We start from the raw sequence: 6517 nt of genomic DNA on the forward strand, positions 1-6517 counted from the left end.
TGCATTCTGCCTAACCTGAACTCAAACTTTGGTCAGCTCTTTCTTCCTGATTTTCTTCAGCTTTCTTCCTGACTTGCACACAAGCTGAGACCGACATTAGCATCTTTTACAGGTGGAAAACCAAAGAAGTGCCTCCCATGGGGGAGTCTCCAGAATGTCACTTGCTGCATGACAATGTAAAACATAGAGGAGAGCACTCCTTTCCCTCTGTCCACTTTTTGTGACCTTCTACAGGGGAGTGAGGCTTGGAAGGAGCAGGAGCCATGGGAAGACCATAAACTGACAAGCATGCATGAAAATCATCACATTAAAGATGGAGAGGAAAACAAAACAAACAAACAAACACCCATCCCAGCTGGCCTGGGAAGCTAACTGAAGACTGCCACCACACCTTCTTCTCCTCCAATTCCCCAGACTCATCCCCAGCTCTGCAACGGAACACCTGCTGCAGCCTGCCTACCCTCCACCACTGCCCCCTACCTACATCTCCTGTGGATCCCACAGACCTTCCTGTTCTAACTTCCCTCCTGGCCTTGTTGCTTCATCCCAACCCCCAACCCCAGCAGACACACCCACCCCCCCATTCCCCACCCCTCCCCATGCCTCCCATCCCCACTAACCAGATGCCAGTCCTGCCAAGGAAGCAAGGAGATTGCCTACAGATCTTCCCTTCTCCCTCTGCTCCTCCAGTTCCAATCCTGCAGTCTCATCCCCAGCTCTATAGCAGACCTTCTGGGGTGACTTCTCTTCACTGTCTTCCCCCTTTCTAAGGAGACTAAATAAGCAGATCCTGGTTGAACACTCTGCTCTCTTCCACTCACAATTCCCTTCAGATCCCCAGCCTATCCCCAATTCCTAAGTGTCATCATCCAATACCTAGAAACACATTTTTCCTGTGGCCACACCTATCAGGTCCACAGAAAAATTTCTACCAGGCAACACACAGATAACACATTCCCTTAAAATCCAGAGAGGAAACAGAAACCAAGGAACAAAACACCATTCAACAAAGACAAATCCAGATGCCAGCACCTAGGCCTATTGCCGTTCCATTCCCAGATGCATAGACACCAGCATAAAAACACAACCAATAACAGACAGGACAGTATGTCTCCATTAGAGCCCAGCAATCCTACCACAGCAGACCCTGAATATTCCAACATAGCTGAAGCACAAGAAAAAGACCGTAAAATAGCCTGTATGAAGATATTAGAGGTCCTTAAAGAGAAAAATGAATAAATCTCTTATTAAAGAAATCCAGGAAAACACAAAGAAACAGTGGAAGGAAATTAATAAAACCATTCCAGACCTGAAAATGGAAATAGAATCAATAAAGAAAACCTAAACTGAGGGAATTCTGGATATGAAAATTTAGGAAAGCAAACAGGAACCACAGAGGCAAGCTCACCAACAGAATATAAGAGATGGAGGAGAGAATGTCAGGAATTGAAGATATGATAGAAGAAATAGATACATTTGTTGAAGGAAATGTTAAAGCTAAAAAAAAAAAACTACACACACACACACACACACACACACACACAAAATCCAGGAAATCTGTAAGACTATGAAAAGATCAAATCTAAGAATGATAGGAATAGTGGAAGAGAAGAATCCCAGCTAAAAGACCCAGAAAATGTTTTAACAAAATTATAGAAGAAAATTGTCTTAACCTAAAGAAGAAGATGCTTATAAAGGCATAAGAAATATACAGATCACCAAATAGAGTGGACTAGAAAAGAAAGTGCCCCGGCACATAATAATCAAAACACTAAACCTACAGAACAGAGAAAGAATACTAAAAGATGGAAGAAGAAAAGATCGAGAACACAGGGACAGATCTAATAGTATCACCTGACTCCTGAATGGAGACTCTAAAAGCCAGAAGGGTCTGGATAGATGCGTTGTAGAGTCTAACAGACCACAGATGCCAGCCCAGACTACTATACCCAACAAAACTTTCAATAACTATAGATGGAGAAAATAAGACATTCCATGATGAAGACAATTTAAATATATCCACAAAGCCAGACGTACAGAAAGTGCTAAAAGAAGGTTAATTACAATCATAAAAACACAAAAAATAATAATCACTGACCAGGAAAATCAAAAGAAGAGAAACACACATACATACATATAAACACATACCACCACCACCACCACCACCACCACCACCAACAACAACAACAACAACCACAACAACAACTCTATTCCTTTTGGGTGTGATTTCTTTTTGTTCTAGAGTTTTCAAGTGTACTGTTGTTAGTATGACATTTTTTTTTCTTTTTAGATTTTGTTGTTGTTTTTGAGAAAGGGTTTCTCTGTGTAGCTCTGGCTTTCCTGAAACTCACTCTGTAGACCAAACTGGCCTCGAACTCAGAGATCTTCCTATATCTGCCTCCCAAATACTGGGATTAAAGTCATGCACCACCATGTCCAGCCTTTCCAGTTTTTTGTTTTTGTTGTCTTTTTTTTTTTTTTTTACATAGGCACTTAGTTGAGTGGAGGAAGGGATCCAGATCCAGAATCCACCTTTCTTTGGGGGCTGGGGTATTCTGGGTAAGAGGACATAGTCCTATGGAGGCAAGCTTTCCCTGTAGCTCCTCCTGACTCACTAGGTCAAAGGAAGGTGGAAGGGCCAGTTGGTATAGAGCCTGTGACAGACTATACATGTCTCACATAAGCCCGTCATAAGAGCCCTTCTAAAGATCCCACACTTGCTAAACTCAGTCAGGAAGAATCAGGAAGTGAACACCAGTTCCAGCCATGTCAGCACATGCCTATGAGACTAAATCCACCTAGGGCTCTCTTCTCCTCACTATCTACCTAGTAAAAGAACTGGCTTGGGAACCAGGAGCCATAGAAGAGCCTATGAGTCTGTGGAGCTTGCTGGTTCTGTGAAAGATTCAGAACCGAATTCCGAACCCCTCCCTATGAGAGCATGTTGAGTGATTATTAGTAGTTAATACTGAATTATTTTAGTGAGACCAGTGGTTATTCCTTAACCAGCTTTACCCAAGTAACCACACCGAGAGACCAGGATTTGTTTAATTAGCTTATAGCACAATGCTGCGCAATAATTACTCCCTTCTAAACCTCCATATAGTTTCTTCTCATTCAGGTTTCCCACATTATACTTGATTTTAAATCATCTCCTAGGCCCAGTTCATTTCTCTTGATGTTTCCCGGTCTCTTCTCTTGGCCCCATCTTCTCCATCCCTCCCCTTCTCCTCCACCTCACTGGATCAGCATGTCCCACCCTATTCTATGTCATTGTTCCCCATTGGCTAGTTTGTTTTATGGCAACATAGAGAACAAATGGTGACATGTTTACACAAGCTTGAGACAGGAGATACTTAGAATAAACATCACAATGCAATGTCTGGATTGACCCAGAGAGTCTGGTAGAGAAATCAGCATGTGAATGAACAGTCCACAAGGACATTATGCCAACAAGAGCATCACACATCTGTCATATAATCGTGGCCAGCACCGTTTGGTTTGTTTAGACCAGTGAAATGTGTGTCGCTTCTGAGCAATGAGGATACAGATACAGCGTGTGGCTTCCTTGCTCTCCCTCTAGGATGCCATGTTCCTGGCTGCTCTGTTAGTGGGAGTCACATTCACAAAGGCATAAAGCAAAGAAAGAAATGAAGACGGTTTCCTATAACGCAATTCTACTTTGGGGTTGTGTCTGGAACACGGTTTGGCTGCTGATCTTACTTAGAGCTGTAGACTTACTCAACGACACTAGTCTCATGCAGTTCTGTGCATTGGGTGCCTCATTTCACAAACTCGGTTCCATGGAGGGCTAAGGCTATGCCAGGGGCTGACAGGATTTAGCATGAGGGGAAAAAATGCTACTCCTGAATTTCCTGTTAAGTACTAACACAAAGCAAGCAGGCAAGCAAGCAAAAACGAAATGCAAACCCATGGTTACTATGACTTAGTTTCATGGGATAATGTATAGCTAAGTGGCGTGATGTTCCTGAGAACACTCCGTGCTGCTGCAATACTGCACATTTCAGCAGATGTTTTCTGTATCTTTTCCCTTCTACTCCAAAGTTCTGGTCAGTTCTAAAGAAAGTTCTCTGGGATGCTGCTAAGAAAGCATATTCTTTAGTGTTTGAATCACCATTAAAACAGCAAGAGAGAAGCAAGGGAAATTCATTTTAGTAATGCATTTTATTTACATCGATTTATCTAAAACACGAGTTTAACATGGAGCCATGAATATATTTAAGCATATAATTCTTCTGAGGTACTAAATATTAAAATAACATTGTATTTTATCCTTCCAGTATATCTTCTTCCGAATTAGCCACATTGGAAGTGCTCGGTGGCCATGATGACTGGTGGCCATTGTATTGATAATGGAGCCCTAGTGTTTTTGGTTCAGTAATGTGGCTCCTAGCACTACCACAAGTGTGAAATCTCCTTCAACAGATTTGTTTTAATTTTTAAAGACTTCATGCATAATTTAGTGTAAAATGATGTTTACATTAATTCTTGCTGCATTAATTATTTCTTCCTCTAGAAAATTAGCTATTGCTTTATTATTTCCTCCTCTAGGAAATTAGATATTACTATATTAGTTATTTCCTTCTTTGGAAAAGGAATTATGTTAGGCCCACAGCTCTGTATCTTGGTAGGATATTACCTCGAACCCCAAAAGAACTGAACCAGGACCTGGAAACTTCTGTTTAAGTTTCAGAAGAGAGCAATGGGTTAGAGACCTGTAAGGCTTATATGTGTCTTTGTTGAGCTCAGTTTCCAGAGATGAGACACACTCTAAGGTGCCTTTGCAAGCCCTGAGTTCGAGGATGCTGGTTAGGGTGAGCTTTCTGTTACTGGGACTAGGGCTGGATTTTTGTTCTTGTTGTTGTTTGTAAAGTGTGTGTGTGTGTGTCCCCACGCACAAGCATGTGCCAAGGCACACATGTGGAGGTTAGAGGAATATTGAAGGACCTATTTCTCTCCTCTTACCGTATTGGGTCTAGGGATAGAACTCAGGCTGTCAGGCGTGGTGAAAAGTGCCTTTACTTACTGAGCTACAGTTGTGATTTGCCAAGAAAATGTGGCCTTCCCTGTGGTCACCTGTCAAGTAACCTGCCAAGTATTTGGAGCCACTTTTCCCAAGGCAGGAAATAGCTCTTCCCCTGCCCCACACACCCTGTCCCCATGACAGGCTGTGTAAACATCCTGTGCTAGTTTTTTTCTTTTCTTTTCTTTTCTTTTCTTTTCTTTTCTTTTCTTTTTTTCTTTTCTTTTCTCTTTTGGTTTTTTGAGACAGGCTGTGTAGACTTGGCCATCCTGGACTCGCTTTGTAGACCACACTGGCCTCGAACTCATAGCGATCCAGCTGCCTCTGCCTCCGGAGCGCTGGGATTAAAGGCGTCTGCCACCACTCTTGGAAAAGCAGCTGTGTTCCCGCTAGTTTTTCACCAATCTACAGAGTCTTCTGGAAGAAGGAACTTCAGTTAAGGAAATGTCTCCGTCTAATCTGCGGCATTTTCTTAATTGCTGACACTGGTATGGGATGGTATTATGGGATGGGATGGGATGGGAGGGGGGCCCCGCCCTGCCCACTGTGGGCAGTGCCTTATCTGCGCATGTGCTTCTGGGAGGTATACAGAGGGTAGTTGAATGTGAGCCTGAGAGCCGGCCAGTCGGCCAGTAAGCAGCGTGCCTCTGCAGTTCCTGCCTGAGTTCCTCCTGACTCCCTTCAAGGATCAGACTTGTAAGTCAAACAAACCCTTTTCTCCCAGAGTTTTCATTTTCACGGTGTTTATCACAGCACTAGATAGCAAACTAGACACTCCATCACCACTGAGCCATCAACTGGCAAAAGGTGTCCCTCAGGTTGAGTGGCTCTGTGGCTTCTAAGCATTCCTGCTGATGAAGGGTTGCCTGAGTTTTTGAGATCTGAAGTCAGGGACTTGCTGCCCATGGCTATGTGTAAAGATGCCGAGAAGGTCCCTTTTTGCCGTTTCAGTTGGAATCTCACCACGTTGTTTTTCTTAAGGCGCGGATACAATCCACAGCTCACCACCTGCGAGTGAGCCATAGGGCCTGCCCTTCGGAGTCCAGAGTAATTATTTGAACAAGAGAAGGCGGGGCGGGGCGGGGGGCGGGGCATCATCTTGCTTTTACCTAGTGGTCTGTGAAGTGTGTGGTATGGACCCTAGCACCAGAGATGGGACCTTGCTTCCGCGTCTCTGAGGAGTTGGTGACCATGACGGTGTGGTTACAGTTTGAGTGGATTGGGCACAGTGAGGCGCTCTGTGGTCGTAGCTTCCTCGGCCACTCTTTTTTTTTTTTCTCCTACCAATTTTTAGAGCAGCAGCAATGAAAACAGAAGTGTCTTCCTGTGGTCTACACCACCCATTCACAAGGCAAATTTCATTCTGGCTGGTTATTGACAATTTACTTCCTAGACAAAGCACCAGGGCTAATTAAGAGGTATCATTTATTGTCATCCCTACACATAGGAAGTGCTGAATACAAGGTCACTGCG

This window comes from Acomys minous (genome assembly GCF_964271855.1).
Source record: "Acomys minous genome assembly, chromosome: 13".
Lineage (NCBI taxonomy): Eukaryota > Metazoa > Chordata > Mammalia > Rodentia > Muridae > Acomys > Acomys minous.